Source organism: Chenopodium quinoa, unplaced genomic scaffold (genome assembly GCF_001683475.1).
Source record: "Chenopodium quinoa cultivar QQ74 unplaced genomic scaffold, ASM168347v1, whole genome shotgun sequence".
Taxonomy (NCBI): domain Eukaryota; kingdom Viridiplantae; phylum Streptophyta; class Magnoliopsida; order Caryophyllales; family Amaranthaceae; genus Chenopodium; species Chenopodium quinoa.
This window is the reverse complement of record NW_018742823.1, coordinates 336,432-354,848: the sequence shown is the minus strand read 5'-3', so window position 1 is coordinate 354,848 and position 18,417 is coordinate 336,432. Positions and strand designations below refer to the sequence as shown.

The window sequence follows — 18,417 nt, the reverse complement described above, 5'->3', positions numbered from 1 at the left end:
GGAGAAAGTTTGAATTAAATGAAAAAGAATACTTTATATACTCAACAAAAGAAACAAATATATCTAGAAAATAAAATTGGAGATATTAGCTGAAAAAGAAAGCAACCAAATAAGAGTGGGCTCCATTATTATCAATGTTCATTTTTATATATTGCAATGTTCAATTACTAAATGTTCATTTTTTTTCCAGTAAATGTTCATTTTTAGTAAATGTTTATTTTGTTTCTAGCAAATGTTCATTTTTATAGTGCATGACCAGCTTCCTATGGATGGTCTCGAGACCAGGGAAAAATTAGTGTAAGTTATGTCCAAAATACTAAACTGAGCCCAAACTGAACCTAAGCCAACCTTCCTACAACCCAATGATCATGTGGAGGGTCCAAAGGATTTAATCTCATTCCTAAACCAATTAGGATAAATTAGAAGCTTCTATAAGTTTCTAAAAGATTTTAATTATCCTTTTTGAAAAGATAAGATTAAGAGTTTGAAATTGAATAAAACTCCTCTTTTTGAAAGTCCTAATTCTATTTGAATTGAAAGACGTTCAAAGATAGTCATATATGATTTTCGTTCCTCATAATTTTTCTCCAAATATAAGATGGTTGGATAGCCTTTGAAATTATATTTTCAATTATATGTTATAAAATTAATTCCGAGCTATAACGAAAAAGATATAAAAGAAATATGAAACTCTATTCAAAACTGACACAGTCCCACTATTTCAACCATATCTTTATTCTACAAAAGATTTAAATCTGATTTCAATTGAGTTAGAAATTAGGCTTCAAAAGCTTTCCAACGACATATTATTTATCTTATTACAATTTCTGCATCAAAAGATATGATAAAAACAAAAACCACAAAAACTTCTGTCTATCGCAAGAGTTTTATTCCGGTTCGAATTTGGATCTTTTCTTGATCTTTTGACCCTTCTTTTTTCTTTATAAATAGAGGTCATATCACCCCATTTTCGATCATCAACAAGCTTGATCACTAAATCATTTTCTCTTCCTCTCTTATGCATCAAAAATCATTCTCTTTCTCTCTTATACACCAAAATCATTCTCTCTTTCTCTATTTCCCTCTTTAGCCTAAATACTAGCCTCCATATTTTTCCACAATACTTCCTCTAAGCACTCTAAGGATTCCATACAATACACGAAATCAACTCTACTTTTATTTAATTTAATTGTATAAATTTAATTTATTATTTATTGAAGTTACTAACAATTTATTCATGATGTAGCAATTCAAGGAAACGCGGAAAGTGGGTAATTAATTCACTTACTTATTCTTATTTTTTATTCTTATTGCGTGTATCATGATTAGGCTTATTTATATTTGATTTGAATGATAATTTATTGTTGAATTGCTTCCAACATTAATGTTGGTTTTATAATATTTTATTGATCATCATATTGCATGTTTAAAGGGAATATGTAATTGAAAATCACTACTACAAAACTTGGAAAAAACACCCCTATTTAAGGACCCGTTATTTTACCAACGGGTCTGTTTGATGTAAAAGATCTAATATTAATTATAACGGGTCTCATATAAGTATTGAAAAAATATAGAGAGAGAGATGAGAGATCAGTTATCAATTGCAACGGGTCTCTTCATTTTATTGGGTCCCACATCTCTAACGAGAGAAGAAAATTGTGAAACCCGTTCTTTAATTTGACGGGTCTCTTAGCTTTGCTCTTTACGAACTCCAATGTAGCAATAGGTGCCTGACCTTTTATTTTTATCATTATTATTTCCCAAATTCATTCACCTATTCTCTCTCTGCAAAACCTCCTCTCAAGCCCAAGCCCAAGCCCAACCCCAAATTAAAACCCTCATATCATCCTATAGTAATCCGCCGTCACCCGTTAGTTCTTCTTCCCTTCTCCAGTAAATCAACATACTGCCCTTCATTTTTTTTTTTGAGGGACATACTGTCCTTCTTCTCCATTGAATGAAACACTACATATACTCTAACAATGGTAAAATAAAAATGGCTCCTTTTCTCCTCTCAACATGCTTATTGCTCTTTATCCTCTTATTTTTCTAAAGTTCAAGAATATCACTAAAAATAATGAGGATTTGATAATAGATTTGCAAATTATGAAGAATTGTTGTCTAATTTATAACTGAACTTCTGATCAAAATTGAGGTAAATGATCTATAACTTGATTTTTTGGTTTAAATTGTCTCGATATTTATGATTTGATTGTATTTTATATGAAGTTTCTTATCATTCGCCTCAGATTTTTTTATAAATTGAACAGATTTATGAGTTGAATGTTATCATTCGGTCCTATTATTCTCAAGTGGGTAGCAACCAAGGATTTTAATAAATAAACTCCTTGTTTTCAAGGATAGCATGCCAAACATCCTTAGTGCAATCCTCCATCAAAACACGTAAATATGTCAGTTGTTGTTTTGGCATTAAATAGTTTTGTAATTTGTCTTATTTTTGTTGGATCATCGATTATAGTACTAAAACTTTTATATCAATTTCATTATTAAGAGTAATTTGTCTTTTTTTTTTTGTCAGGTTTGCGAGGAGATATAAATATGGAGTATTCAAGCCTTGTTGGTGTTATAATGATTGTTAAATTTATGTAATTTTTTTTTAAACAAAAATTTATGTAAATTCATAGTATGTATATTATTTTTATTTTTTTTTTTGTTGCAAATTTACGTTGGATGTTTTTTTTTGTATGCGTTAATTTTAATTTAATCCATTGCTATTTTCCGTGGTCAAAGTGAAATTTACAATTTATGAATTATCAACCAATTTTTACATATAGCATATAAATAGAATTTTCAAAATTTTAATGAAAAATTCGTTCCAAATAAAAAGCAATTTTTTATTTTTTTTTAAAAAAACTTAAAGAACAAAGAGACCCGTTATGTGACAGGTGTTTGGGGGTAAAAATACCCCCTATATGTGGACCAATGCCACCTCGACACGTGTCCGCAAGCTCAGCGCTCAATGAGCCAATTAGAGCATGACATGTGTCACTCAATGATAGAAGGGTGAAAATGGGCTTTAAGCCCACAACCCTAGAGCCCGTAAAACGTTGGGAAGCCAATCTACTTAGGTTAAATAACCTAAGAGGCACATATCCCAATGCTCTATAAATACTGATCTTTACATCAGTTTCAAGGGATCCAATTCTCTCTCCAAGGGCAATGCCCCCCACATTTACTCTCCCTTCTCTCTACTTTCTCTCTCTAAAATACATTATTTCGGTCACTGACTTGATCGTCGGAGGCGGACCCCCGGGTCCGTTGTTTTGCAGGTGATTGGGCCGTTCGAGTGTTGCATTGCAGATCTGTCTCTCGAGGGACGTACACACCCTCCATTCGGGTACGTACAAAAAACCCCAAAACAACAGGGTAGGTCTGTTTGATACCCACTTAACAGACCCCCTACCTCTAACAATGTGTCTATTTTCTTCAAAAGTATTAAATTTATAACTTATGTAATAGACCCACTATCACTTACAACGGGTCTCTTTGTCCTTAAAAACAGACCCCTTTTAATGATGGGTCTCTTTACCAAACAGACCCCTGAGAAAGAGACCCGTTGTGAGGCGGTCTCTCAAGCATATTTCAACGGGTCTCTTTGCCAATTTTTGTAGTAGTGAATCACACCTAATAAGATAATTTTGACGACCAGTTTAGGCTCCTTTTTTATCTTGTTTTTTAATTAAGGTGATCACAATAGTTTAGAATTATATATTGCATTAATATTCAACCAATTTAGCCTAATAATAGTTTGGAACAAATTGAATCTTTGTTTGCATACCGTTGAGATCGCATGAATACTTTTTGTTTCGGGGTTTTCTGATGTCCTGCGGGAGAGTTACAATTCCGAGACTGGAACCGGACGCCTGTACCTGCAAAACAACGGAGACTCCTGGTGGTGGGAGCTCCGCCTCCAACGGTCAAGTTAGTACTTGATTAAGGAGTAATTAATGCGGAAATTAAAGTGATTGGGTCTCTCTAGGTGAGAGTGTTTAATGTAGGTAATCTGCTTTGTTAGCGTGATCAGCCTGTTATCTCTGTGTAATTCATGTAATCTCCCTTAATGAGGATTAAGGGAGGTATTTATAACCTTGGGAAACGTGCTAATCCTAGGTTTAGGTTAACCTAGGGCTGATTGGGCTTCCCTCGGAAGTTGGGCCTGGGTGGCCGGTTTCTCCATTAGGCATGGAGTATGCCACGTGTCATGACATAATAGGTCCAAGGTGGACGAATAAGCGTGTGCCACGTGGCAAGCCCTGACAGTTCCAACTGGGGGACACTTGGCAGGACCTGATTGGCCCACGTGGTGCATTCCGATTCGTGGGAGCAAAATCCCCTAATCATTTGCCCCTCACAGGTGGCACGTGACTGGTCACGTGTTACCTGTGACAGGTGCCGCACTGTAACAGGCGACGGCCTGCTACAGGTGTCAGTCGGCGAAAGGCCGAGAGATTTTCCCGCCCAAATTTTGAATTCTGAAAGTGACCCTTCGCCTTCTCACTTCGCTTATATAAGGGAGTGTTGACTTCAGTCATTTTCACACTTGAGAACTTTGTGAGAGAACATTCGGACCCCTGAACTTGCTCTGACAATTTGGACCTTTTCTGCCTACCGCCTGTTCTGACAAGCCGCCTGCACAGGATTTTCAGAACTCCATCAACGTCACCCGTTCAGGTAACCGTCGGTTCTCTTACTCTTAATTTTCTCTTTATTTTATTCTTTTTTTTTTTTTGAAATGGCACCACGGAAGCATACGACACGACCTAGGTTAGTGATCAGTCGGTCACCGGGGACGGCTGAATCTAGGACTAGGAGTGCCGCCTGCCCTTTTCCGGACCCATCTTTGCCCTTTATACAAAGTCCGACTGTATCTGTGTCTATGCAGAGCATGATGGCCAGAACAAAAAAGACTGCCAGGATCTCAAATTCAGACGGCTCCTCCCGCAGGGTGCCGATTAGTGAAACATCTGACCAGGCGCCAGATGTGGAAGTGAAACAAAGCGGCTTGAAAGCCGGCTGTTCTGAGGGAGGAATCAAAGTGACCCCTTCCCATTTCTCAGTTGACAATTCTTCATACTCTCCTGCTCCTTTTAAAGGAGAGGAGGCGGGCCCCTCCGGGAGAGGGGAGGAGTCGTCCTCTTCGGACTCGTCAGAGGACGATTCCGAGTCTAGCTCTTCTGGCCATGCTTCTCTGGACACAGAAGAGAAAAACAGTCGCCTGCAAGAGGCGAGGCTTTCTCACGCAGTTGAGAAGGGGGACAATTGGGCGGAGCCATCCGCCTCTTACCGAGAGCAAAATACCCCCTACTACTGCACGGTACCTCGGGGCCGGATCACAGCCATGCAAGAGAAAGTGGAGAGCTTTATCGCAAACCACACAATGGGCCCCGGCTTTTTAGTGTTTGTGCCGGATCCAGAAGACACAGTCGTCTGGCCGGCTGGTACCAGTTATGATAGCGCCTGCTTTGGCTGCTACGAGGCGGCCATCAAGGCTGGGCTGCGCTTCCCACTACATCCGGCTGTTCAACGGATCTTGGATGGGTATGAGTTGGGGTTATGGCAGTTAGCCCCGAACTCCTGGGTCAATGTACTCGGCTATGTGGCCGGGTGCGAACTGCACGGGGTGGAGCCGAGCTTCGAGGCTTTCGCCCACATGAACTACCTCAGCCGGACCCCTAAGGCAGACGGTACCGGCTGGTATCAATTGACGAGCCACAGGGGCTACCTCATGACGAGAGGTAAAGCAAACAAATGGAAGGACTGGCGGTGCACCTTCTTCATCATTGAGAGTTCAGACACAGAGCTGAACAAGCGCCTCAACAGGTGGAACAGGAATCCGCCCCTTCTTGCAGGCGGCCGCAGCATGCCGCCTGTTCCCCCCCAAGGCTAAGAAAGAGATCCTTGATAAAAGACTCTTTAAAGTAGAGTCGAAGGTGAACTCTACTTCAGGGGTACGAGAGCAAGTACCCCTGCACTGCGTCCCGAGCTTCAAATGGCTCTACGACGAGTACTTTTTGGCCGCCTGTGGCCTCAGCAGTCGGTGCTCAAGAGGTAGCCGGCCTGTCGAATACTTTGTTGTTCCATGCATTTCTTGTTATGACTTTTATTAACTTTGCTATTTGTTTTTGCAGCGGACGCCATGAGCAAAATTACAGCCTCCAAGACTGCGGCGGCCATGTTGCGGGCCTCCATCATGCAACAAGCTTCAACCGACTCCCCCAACAAGGGGGCACCCTTGGTGGGCTTCGAACCTTTCACCCTCTTTTTGGAGTTGTGTTTATGCATATACTGACTTTTTTCTTCTTTTTTAGACGGGTGCTCCAAGAGCTTCTTCTTCCCAACAGCCGGACCCCAAGGCCCGGAGGACGCCTGTTGCGAGCTCTCCTGGTTCTGCCAGGAAACATGTGGCGGCTGAGAAACAACCGACCACTTCTTCTAAAACTCCAGCTGGGCCGCCTAGAAGTATGAAGTTGTCCTTGTAAATTTTAGACTTGCTCCCTTTTTTACTAGGTCTAATCCGTTTGTTTATGCTTGATGCAGCCGGCCCTCAGGAGCCTGACTTGGTCGAGGTGGCCAAGTCTATGATCAAGGCCGTTCCTCCAGCTGAAAGGGAGGCGGTCAGGGGTGTCGGCACCCTTGACCTAGACGGGATTGCAGGGGTCCTTGCTGAGGTATACTTAGCATATTTTTGAGTATTTGAATTCCAGGACGCCTGTTTTCTTTTTGTTTGGAAACTGACGCCTGTTCCCCTTTTTACTTAGGCCCTGCTCCGAGTGAACGGCCTTCGCAAGCCGCTTGACCGGAAGAACAAAGAGGTAAAGGCTGCAAAAGCCATGGCCGCCTCCAAGTGTGATAAGGTTATGTTTCAAATTGCCCAAAATGAAGTTCTGACCATTGATATTCTTTATTATCAGGCGCAGGCTACCGCCGCTATTCGGGCTCAGTTAGAGGCGGCCCAGAAGAGGAATGACGAGCTGGAGGCGACCATCACCAATCTCAAGGCCGAGCTGAAACCTCTTCGCCTAAAGATGTACTCATACGAAGCCTTGGAGAAATCCTTGGCCAACGTAAAGGAACGCCTGGTGACCCAGGAGAAGAGTCTTACTCAGGAGCTCTCGGAAAAGGCCGAGCAAGAAAAGAAAGAGCTGGTCCGGGAGATGATGGAAGACTCTGCTCAAATCCAGCGCATGACTTGGGGCCGCCTCTTCCCCAATGCCGACTTTGCCTCATGGGAAAAAACGTACCGCTAGTGTTCTGATACATATAATCAAGAGATCCTGGCGGCTGCTGAGGAAGAGGCGTTGGAGGAAGCGTTGGAGGAGGAGGAGCCGGTAGTGGCGCTTGTGCCGCTTGGGGGTAATGCATCCAAGAAGAATGCAGCTGAAGCCGAGTCCAGCAAGAAGAGTGCTGACCAGGCGGCAGCTGCTAATATTGAAGATCTGCCCCCTTCTTAAGCTTTATGTCTTCTTTCCATGGCCTGCGTGCCGTTTGTTTTGTATTTACCCGGCCAGGGGGCCGGGGCTCTGAATATTTTTCCGGTCTTTAATGACCGGCTTCTTTTTAATGAATTTTTTGTTTTGCTTCAAATTTGTCTAAGTATTGAATATTCTGATATCCAATTGTTCACTATACCGACTGTTTTACATGGCCGATAGTTGCAGACAGGTACGGATAGTTAGTCACGCCGCCTATGCCCCTGGACGACTGGTTGTCTGTTTCCAGGCTAGACGACCAGTCGGCCATTTATCCAATCGGTATTCGAACTATTTTAAACTGGATCCCCTTTAGGCAGGCGGTCCTGTCATTTGTAAATTTAACCAAGTAGGAAAGTTGTCTGACCAAGTAAACATGATTGTTACCTAGTTGCCAAGGAACTGAGTAGTAGAGGTATTAAGCGGCGGGTACCGGTTGTTCCCCTTTATTCGCCAATGTTTGTTGGCTTTTAACTCATAAGTTGTTAACCTAGCAGGAGTAGTGGTTGAGAGCCCCTGTTTGCTAAAAACAGGCGGACGACTCATACCTTTTAGGCTCCATACTAAGTTTGAGGGAGTGACCATAAGCTAACATAGGAGTTACTTAGTCTCCGTCCCACTCTAGATTGAGTAGTAGAAGTACCAGGCGGCGAATCCCCTTGATTCGCCAATGTTTGTTGGCTATTAACCCGAGTGGTTACCTAGTAGGAATAGGGGTTTGAGTGCCCCTGTTTGCCAAAAAACAGGCGGTCTACTCAAACCTTTTAGGTTCCATACCAAGTTTGAGGGAGTGACTATGAGTTAACGTTGGTGTTACTCAGTCGCCGTCACTCTTGCTTGAGAAGTAGAGGTACCAGGCGGCGGAGGCCGGCTAGACCCCTTGATTCGCCAATGTTTGTTGGCTATTAACTCAAGAGGTACCCCTGCATTTATCCCAAGTAATACAGGCGGTCATCTGACTCAGATGTCAACTGTTACCACTGGTTTGGTTAGTGATAGAGTTATCCTTGTCTCAAAAACGGCTACGTGGTTGCCCTTGGGGACAGTCGTATAGGTGCCGTGTAATTAGTTTATAGAGCAATGTTCCACCCAAAAGGGAGCTGCTCTCTGCGACGAATTTCATCCGGAGGGATGCCGCCGGACGCCTGCTATGATGTTGGGACAGGTCGTATTAGTTTTGAAGATTGGATCAGTTGGCTGGGCGCCTGGTCTGATCATTCGGCCTGTGGCCTTGGTTAGTTCTTGGTGAACGTAGGTGCTAAGTAAAAGGAGGGTAGCCGCCTGTTAGGCACAGGGTCGGCCAGGCCCTAATCTTTTTTAGCTAAGATTAAGGGGGGTGGCTGTGTGTTTGGAACCAGTCGGCCCTCTTCTATGGAGAGTAGCCGACTATATGTCCAGACGGCATGCCCCTCTGAAGATAGAGTAAAATACTCAATGGAGAGTAGCCGACTGTAAAGGTACAGACGGCATGCCCCTCTGAAGATAGAGTAAAATACTCAATGGAGAGTAGCCGACTGTAAAGGTACAGACGGCATGCCCCTTTGAAGATAGAGTAAAATACTCAATGGAGAGTAGCCGACTGTAAAGGTACAGACGGCATGCCCCTCTGAAGATAAGAGTAAAATACTCAATGGAGAGTAGCCGACTGTAAAGGTACAGACGACATGCCCCTCTGAAGATAGAGTAAAATACTCAATGGAGAGTAGCCGACTGTAAAGGTACAGACGGCATGCCCCTCTGAAGATAGAGTAAAATACTCAATGGAGAGTAGCCGACTGTAAAGGTACAGACGGCATGCCCCTCTAAAGATAGAGTAAAATACTCAATGGAGAGTAGCCGACTGTAAAGGTACAGACGACATGCCCCTCTGAAGTAAGAATAAAAATTAAACATGGAGAGTAGCCGACTATTTGTTAGTAGGCGTGCCCCTCTTAGTACAAAATTGAATATTAAGTGCAAACTTTTATTAAGTAGCCCTTGATTATTTACATCATTCAAAAGAAATATTTCTTAAGATTATCTACATTCCAAGTTCGAGGCAACGGTTGTCCGTCTGGTGTTTCCAGCCGGTAGGTACCGTCCCTGACAGATTCGGTAGGGTCCTTCCCAGTTGGGAGTTAGTTTGCCAGACTCATTAGCCCTACCAACTGCTTCCATTTTTCTAAGTACAAAGTCCCCCACTTTGAGTGGACGCCTGTGTACTTTTTTGTTGTATGATCTAGTCATTCTCAGGCGGTAAATTTCATGGCGCAAGACAGCATTGCCCCTCCTTTCAGGAAGTGAGTCTAATGCAAGGCGCATGGCTTCCCAGTTTGCCTCTTTGTCATATAGCATTACTCGAAGAGTCGGCTCGTAGTGTTCTATTGGAAGAACAGCTTCCGCACCATAAGTTAGGAGGAATGGAGTTTCTCCAGTCGCCCCTTTTTCAGTCGTCCTAATGGCCCAGAGAACATGTGGTAATTCATCCGCCCATAGGCCGCCTGCTCGTTCAATCTTTTTCTTGAGACCGTCTGAGATGATTTTGTTAAAGGCTTCTACCTGGTCGTTTGCTTGTGGACGGCCGACAGATGCAAAGTAGTTTGCAATTCCTTGGTCACCCAACCAGCTTTTGAGAACAGGCGTCTCAAATTGGGGACCATTATCAAAAACCATAGACATGGGAACCCCGAACCGAGTGATGACATTTTTCTAAATGAATGAAATTACATCCTTCGTCTTGATTCCCTTTACAGCCTCCGCCTCTACCCATTTAGTGAAGTAGTCGACGGCGACAAGTATGTACCTTCTTCCGCCTGTAGCAGGCGTATATGGACCCAGAATATCCATGCCCCACTTAGCAAACGGTAGTGGGCTATGAATGGTAGTGAGGTCAGTAGCCGGACGGTGAATTAGCTTGCCAAACCTTTGGCACTTGTCACATTTTTTCACCATCTCCATTGCATCTGCTTCTAAAGTAGGCCAAAAGTAGCCCTGCCGCCTTGCCCGTTGAGCAAGCGTCCTACCGCCTATATGAGAGGCACAGTAACTAGAGTGAAGATCGTCTAGTATCTCTCGTCCCTTCTCTGGAGTAACACACTTTAAGAAGGGTTGAAGGTACCCCTTTTTGTGAAGTTCTCCCTTTATTATTTCAAAACTGGTTGCTCGTTTTTTCAGTGCTGCCGCCTGTTGATGATCATCCGGCAGGGTACCGTTTGTCAGATATGCCCTGATTGGATCCATCCAGGTTGAGCTTCTGTCTAAGATTGCAATAGGTTCTTCCTCAATGCTTCTCCTAACCATTACTTCCCAAAAAACAGTTCGAGGAGTATCACAGGAGGCGGATGATGCTAATTTTGAAAGTGCGTCCGCCAGGTTGTTTTCTGATCTCGGCACTTGGATCAGATGGAAATCCTCAAGGGAGCCGACTGCTTGTCGGACCGCCTGTAAATACTTGATCATGGCCGGATGGGTTGCTTCGTATTCTCCATTGTACTGACTCACTATCAATTGTGAATCGGAACAGGCGTCTATTTTTCTTGCCCCTGCCGCCTTGCACATGCGGATTCCGGCTAGTAAAGCTTCATACTCTGCCTCATTGTTTGAGGCCTGAAAACTGAAGCGTAACGCATACTCGTACCTGTCGCCCTCTGGCGACTGACATATGACGCCTGCTCCACAACCATTTGAAGTAGAGCTTCCGTCCACATATACCTTCCAGACCTGGTCTGTAACTTGAGAGTCAGGAGGACGAGTCATCTCAACAATAAAGTCAGCAAAGGCTTGCCCCTTCACTGCTTTTCTAGGCTCGAAAGTAACTTCGAGGCTCTGAATTTCTATGACCCATTTGATCTTTCGGCCTGACGACTCCATGATGGTCAGTGGCCGCTTGATAGGTTGGTCTGTATACACGACGACTGCATGTGCCAAAAAGTAGGGCTTCAATTTTTTAACAGCCATGAAGAGTGCAAGACCAAATTTCTCCACTAAGGGATACCTCAACTCGGCATTTTTCAGTACATGACTGACAAAGTAGACCGGGAGCTGACAACCGTCTCTTTCAGCAAGGAGAACAGCGCTTAACGCATGATCAGAGACGGCCAGGTACATGTAGATTACTTCTTTGGGCAAAGGGCTGACCAGCCTCGGCAAGGAATGCAAGTGAACTTTCAATTTCTGGAAGGCGGCTTCAGCATCCGGCCCCCATTCAAACCTTGCCTTTTTCTTAATTGCCTGGAAAAAGTATAAGCATTTGTCGCCTGATCGGCTTAGAAATCTTCCCAAGGCCGCCAGACAACCTGTTAACTTCTGAACCTCTCGGACGGTACGAGGCGACTGCATGTCAATGACCGCCTGCACCTTCTCAGGGTTCGCCTCTATTCCTCTCTGATTGATAAGGAATCCGAGAAATTTCCCAGACTCAACTCCAAATACACATTTCTTGGGATTGAGCATAACATGGTGCCGCCTGAGTGTGGCGAAAGTTTCTCGGAGGTCCGACAGATGATCTTTCTGAAGTTTAGTCTTGACAATCATATCATCAATGTATGCCTCGACGTTTCTCCCAATCTGATCAAAGAACACAATGTTTATCATTCGTTGGAAGGTAGCCGGGGCATTCTTAAGACCAAACGGCATGACCGTGTAACAGTATAACCCCTGACCAGTGACGAAGGCCGTCTTCTCCTGATCTTTCTTCCATAAAGGAATTTGATGGAAACCAGAGTAGGCGTCCATAAAGCTCATCAAAGCATGGCCGGCTGTTGAGTCGACCAGGTTATCAATTTTAGGCAGAGGGTAACTGTCTTTGGGGCACGCCTTGTTTAAGTCTGTGTAGTCTACACACATTCGCCAGGTGCCATTCGGCTTTTTAACAAGCACCACATTTGCAACCCAGTCTGGGAAGTAACAATGCCGAATGAACCCTGCATCAAGTAATTTTTTAACTTTGGCGGCTGCCGCCTGACTTCTTTCTTCGCCATGGTTCCGCTTCTTCTGCCGTACCGGCTTCTTTTTCGGATCCACGGCTAGTTTATGTACCGCCAGATCAGGACTAATGCCTGGCATTTCATGGACTTCGAATGGAAAGATGTCCTTGTATTCTTTCAATAGTTTGTGAAAGTCGTCACCAAGGTCTCTCAGAGCAGTCGTCCCAACTTTGACTGTTCGGTCAGGACACGAGTCGTCTAGGATCAGATCCGTATGCTCACCAGCCGGCTGAGGGCGGAATTCATCCGACCGCTCCTCTGCCAATGATTGCTATTTTCTGTCCTTTCGTGAGGTCCCTGTCTGGGATGCCTTTCTCTTCTTGCCGCCTGCTTCTTGAACAGGCGCACTCTCCTTGACATTGTCAAGGTCTGTTTTTCCACCACTTGACCCAGTGGCCATAACAGTGGGCTTGACATCCGAGAGATAGCACTCTCGGGCCATCCTCTGATCTCCCCTTAGGGACCCGACTGTTCCATTATCCCTCTCAAACTTGAGCAACATAAGAGATGGGATTATAACAGCCTTGGAATTATTCAGGGTTGGTCGTCCCAGAATCATGTTGTAGGCCGAGAGTTCTTTTACTACCAGGAACCGGACTACCATGTGTCGTCCTTCCCCTTTTTCGCCCAGACGGATGGGTAAATCCACTCGTCCCACTGGGTGGACGACTCCTCCTCCAAACCCTACTAAAGGGTGGGAGGCCGGATGTATGGAATCAGTCTGATATTTTAGTTTCGACAGACATTTGCTACTGATGAGATCTGAGGAGCTTCCGGTATCTATGAGGATTCGGCCAACTCTCTGGTTGGCCACTTTACATTCAATAACGAAAGGGTCGTCATGCGGCCCTCTTACCCCTCCTAGATCTTCTTCAGTGATGACAATCTCAGGAAATGAATATTTGGACGGCCGTTCTTGGTGAACGGAATTTACATCTAACCGTCTGATATTGTCTTTGTTGCCCCTAATAGTGGGGCCGCCTCCTGAGAAGCCGCCTGCAATGGTGTAGACGACTGCATCATCTGTATCGGAGCTGTCGGCCTGTTGATTCTTTTTGGCCGACTGCTTTTTTGAGGAAGTGTTCCCCGTAGATTTCTTGACATAAGTGTCCAGATCACCTTGCTCAGCCAGGCGGTCCAGATACCGCATGAGACTGATGCAATCATTGGTGTGATGACCAACATCATCATGATAAGCACATAATTTATCTTGGTTCCGGTTGTTTGCAGAACCCTTCATGGGGACTGGCTTCTCAATTGAGATCCGTCCCTTGATTTCTTTTAGGATAAACTGGTTATCCTTGTTAAACGCATACTTTGGGGAGTATGGTTTGAATTCTTTTTTCTTTTTCTGGGCCGTCTGTTTAGAGGAATCAGCCGCCCAGACCTCTTTTCTCTTCTCGTCTTTGTTTGACGACTGTTTCTGTCGTCCTTCTCTTTTGTCGAACCTTTTCCCGTCCGACTGTTTTACCGTACAAAGATCAGTCGCCTGTATATAGGCTTCCGCTTCAATCAAGGCCTCTTGAAGAGTCGCCACCCTCTTTCGGACCAAATTAAATTAGAAGGTCGACCCGTCCTTGAGACCTCTGAAAAAGTCAGTATAGGCTACTTCATCCGGTAACCCTTGAATCTGTATTCTCATCAGGTTAAACCGCCTGATGTAAGAACGAAGACCCTCCTTCTCGCCCTGCTGAATTGTTCCTAAATCAAGGGTCGTCTTCTTCGCAGGGATGTTCATGGCGAAGTTGGAGGTGAATAAGTAAGCAAGCGTCCTGAAGTTATTTACACAACCAGTCGGCAGGTTGCCGAACCATTGTTGTGCGATTCCTTTGAGAGTCGCTGGGAAACACTTGCACCAAGTGGGATCATCCAACCCTTGAAGGTACATCAGGTTGGTGAATGCCATCAGATGGTCTTCTGGGTTAGTAGTGCCGTCATAGGCGCCTACTAATAAATTTTACACTTTGGCCGGCTGAGCGGCTTCAGTAATTTCCTTGGAGAAGGCCGACGGCTGTTCACCAAGTCTAAGCAACCGAAGCTGCCAGTCCATAGGTTGGACATTTTTTGCTGCATGACCACCAAACGGAGGTGGCTGTGAAAAATACTGTTGTTGCGGTACAAACGGTAAGTTTGGTACCGCCTGGTCGCTATGAAAGCCGGACTGACGGGAGGTGCCGCCTGACTGACTCTCACGATACGACTGAGTCTGCCTCATTAAGGTATTTCGCAGACTGTCTTGAAAGTTTGAAGTAGAGGCCGACTCTGACAATCGGTCACTCTTCTTCTGCTCCAGCAGTAGCCGAGCGTCTGTGTATGATTTCCTCGACCCGTCCGCCTGAATATGACGAACAGGTTTCCTATTTCCTGGAGTAGGAAAATGGTATTTTGTGAAATCAAGGGCAGTCGGCTCCCGCTTCCTAGATTTAGGATGAGGAGTCGCCTCTCGCCCTTGAACTGGCTTCCTCTTTAGTGAAGTGGAGGGTTTCTTAGCCGACTGCTCCTTGTCCAGAGCAGGCGGCTTCTGTTTGATCAACTGTTGAATTTCTCCCTTGAAGTCCCTCATGAAGGTCATGAGTTCGTTCCTTGTAATGGGAGCAGATCCATCAGTCGGCTGCTGCCGAACAGGCGGTGCGCCTGCTGGCTCACTTCCAGTTTGAAGATGTTCCCGTTCCCTCCTTTCGGTATGACGGGTACGTCGGGCCCTTAAGGTCCCGTCTGAAGCTGGGTGAGCTTCAACTTCAAATTCATTCTCAGTATCGTGGTCCGACTGAACTTGAGGGTCGTCTAGGGGACGCCTCTCTTCAGGAGTCGGTACAGACTTGGATGCCATCTCAGAAGTACTCTCCCCACAGACGGCGCCAAATGTTTCGGGGTTTTCTGATGTCCTGCGGGAGAGTTACAATTCCGAGACTGGAACCGGACGCCTGTACCTGCAAAACAACGGAGACTCCTGGTGGTGGGAGCTCCGCCTCCAACGGTCAAGTTAGTACTTGATTAAGGAGTAATTAATGCGGAAATTAAAGTGATTGGGTCTCTCTAGGTGAGAGTGTTTAATGTAGGTAATCTGCTTTGTTAGCGTGATCAGCCTGTTATCTCTGTGTAATTCATGTAATCTCCCTTAATGAGGATTAAGGGAGGTATTTATAACCTTGGGAAACGTGCTAATCCTAGGTTTAGGTTAACCTAGGGCTGATTGGGCTTCCCTCGGAAGTTGGGCCTGGGTGGCCGGTTTCTCCATTAGGCATGGAGTATGCCACGTGTCATGACATAATAGGTCCAAGGTGGACGAATAAGCGTGTGCCACGTGGCAAGCCCTGACAGTTCCAACTGGGGGACACTTGGCAGGACCTGATTGGCCCACGTGGCGCATTCCGATTGGTGGGAGCAAAATCCCCTAATCACTTTTCACTATAAGATTCAAGTGTAGGCCAATACGGGCAAATGTGACTCCATGACTCATTTCGTACTATCATCCATGATCCTCCTTTCGTGGTTCCGAACCATATGTAGTTAGTAATCTCATTGATTATGAATGGGGTGTAACCTTCACGGGTCAATCGTTGTTGCCTTTCGTTGTCCCTTTATCGTGGTTGTGTTTTTATGATTCGTGAACGTATACAAGTTCCTTAAAAACTTGTTGGCGGCTCCCTAATTTCTTTGTCCCTAATCGTATATGTCAATTCCTACTTCCTAAGAGTGCCAAGTATATTCACACATGCTTAACGTCGGCGCACTTCGAACGACGACTACAGGTATGCAAAAAAGTAGAAAGTTAAAATAAAGTAATAAAAATACATGGAAAAACAAAATTTTCATGGAAAGTTAAATTTGCACAAATATTATTGCAAATTTGAGGAAATTTTGGTAAAAAAATGAATATTAATGGTTAATAGAAAATGCAAATAAGGTGAACATTTTGTAATTCGTGGTTGGTGCACCCGCTACAAAACGACATCCCCGAACACGTAAAATGCAGAATCCTCGCAAAAAAAAAAAAAAAAAAGGCGGAAAGAACATGGGTTTATAAATGAACATAAAGGCTATGATAAAAGAACGCGAGAAATGGTATAGAGGTTTCATTTAGTTTCGGAAAATAACTGACCATGTCCCACCTTTTTGGTAAAAATTTTGGGTAAAAATCATTTCCAAAGTAATCAATTTCTCTCTCCAGATCGAACTTTTCATCTATTTTCAATTTTTTTTTTTCTATTTTTTCAAAAAATTTCAAAACAGCAAAACTGTTCATCTTCAAAGTAAAACCCAAGAAAAAAAAATTGAACTTATTTCAACAATTCAACCTTCAAACTTGAACAGATGGCGGATTCTAGTAAAATGTAAGTATAAATTTTGTACATGCAAATTGATTTTCGTCAATAATTTTTAAGTCAAAGAGTTTAATTTTGTGAATTTGGGGGTTCTTTTTTTAAGAAAAAAAATAATTAAACCAATGAAGTACAAGTTGTTCAAAAAGAATAATTGGAGGAGAAAGAAGAATGAAGCCAACTGGAAGATAACCAAGCAAGGTTAATTTTTCAAACGCTAGCTGATGAGTGGCATTTATGCCACTCTTTTATCCTTTTTCTCTAAGGATTCTCCCCTCATTTGCGCTTGTTTGGCCCTTTTTCTAAGCATTTATACTTAGTTTTGCTTACTCTTTCCTTTTCTCCCTTATCTTCCCTTCTCTTAGTCTTCTCGCTTTGTTTTTATTTTGATTTCCATGCTTTGGTATTGTAGGTATTATGTGCCGAAAGAAAGAGGATATCAAGAAGCCAAGCTAACTGTTGTGCGCGGGGTACTGTGCGGCTTCTGTGCGGGCGCACATGTGAGGCTGTGCGGGGGCGCAGCCCTGTCAGAACCCGCACAACCAGACTGAAGAAACAGAGCCTAACCAGAGAGTTTGCGTGACTTGCGTGCGGGCGTACACACCTGATGCGCGGGCGCGCTCATTTTCCCCGTACCCTCAAAGTTGCGGCCGTGCACTGCGCTGAGAGGGCGCACACACATTTTGTGCGGGCGCGCAACTCATCTGTGCGGGCGCGCACGGCTGGGTTTCCGATTTATTTGCGCCTTGTTGTCCAAGTCTCTTTCGTTTGGGGGGAGCCACATATATATAGACAGGACTCTTTGTAATAGAATGACACTTAGTACTAATTCCATAGAAAATTAGCCTAATCTAGAGAGAGAAAATAGATTATTATTCAAGCTTCCTTTATTGTTTTCAACTTTGCTCAAGCTTTAATCTTCCATCAATCAAGCAAGTATCCAAGTTTTCATCTTTCTTCAATCCTTTATTTAGTAATCTCTTTTCCTTCCCTTTAATATTATTTATTTGTATTATTGTTACTTATTTTTGTCTATCTTATTAGTTTATCTAGTTATTATTGATTTCATATATTTCAATCATGTTTTGTTTTGAGTTTCTTGTGTTTATTTCTAGTTTTGATATTATGTTTAATCTCCCTTCTCTAGGCTAAACTCTTAGCTAGGGGAAGGGGGTGGAAGATATGCATTGAATGATGGATGAATGATGATAGTTGGATTACATGCCTTAAATTGATGAAAGACATGATTTTTAATGGCTTGAGATTATTGTTGCACTTTATTTGATTGCCTTCTAGTTTAAATGCATGAAAATGGTTTGAACTAGATTAAGATCACCTCTATTTTAATGATTGCATGAGAATGAGTTGTTAAAATGGAGTTTCATGTATTGTGCTTCTTTATTCTCTTGATTTGCTTGTGTCTAATAGGATGGATGAGAATGATCCTAATTAGCATAGACTTCTTTCATTGATTTGCCTAGACTATTGCATGAGAATGAATTGTTTAGGTAGAATCTTGTGTTCTTTGGCATGTTCATCATGATAACTATCATTGTTCCCCTCTTTCTAATCATGTTTGAAAACCCCGAACCCCTAGCGTCATTTTCTATTGATTTTAATCATCATTTTCTTGCTTAC

The 18,417-nt window shown here is 43.7% G+C and overlaps 1 long non-coding RNA gene across 1 annotated transcript; it reads left to right on the top strand.

Annotated features, from left to right (window-relative positions):
• Positions 1-1,675: 1,675 nt before the first annotated feature.
• Positions 1,676-17,741, top strand: LOC110726025. Its single transcript, XR_002512288.1, has 3 exons — positions 1,676-2,158; positions 2,543-3,361; positions 17,192-17,741. It is a non-coding gene; the product is annotated as an uncharacterized LOC110726025 (long non-coding RNA).
• Positions 17,742-18,417: the final 676 nt, after the last annotated feature.